Raw genomic sequence first — 276 nt, forward strand, 5'->3', positions numbered from 1 at the left:
TATCCTCACCCTCATCCTCATCCTCATCCTCATCTTCATCCTCATTCTAATCCTCCTCGTCCTCCTCGTCCTCCTCCTGATCCTATCCGTATCCTCATCCTATCCGCATCCTCATCCTATCCTCATCCTCATCCCCATCCTATCCTCCTTCGCATCCTCATCCTATCCTCATCCTCATCCTCATCCTACCCTCCTCTTCATCCTCATCCTCTTCCTCATCCTCCTCCTCTAATTCCTCATCCTATCCTCATCCTCATCCCCATCCTCATCCCACCC

Source organism: Lupinus angustifolius, unplaced genomic scaffold (assembly GCF_001865875.1).
Source record: "Lupinus angustifolius cultivar Tanjil unplaced genomic scaffold, LupAngTanjil_v1.0 Scaffold_526, whole genome shotgun sequence".
Lineage (NCBI taxonomy): Eukaryota > Viridiplantae > Streptophyta > Magnoliopsida > Fabales > Fabaceae > Lupinus > Lupinus angustifolius.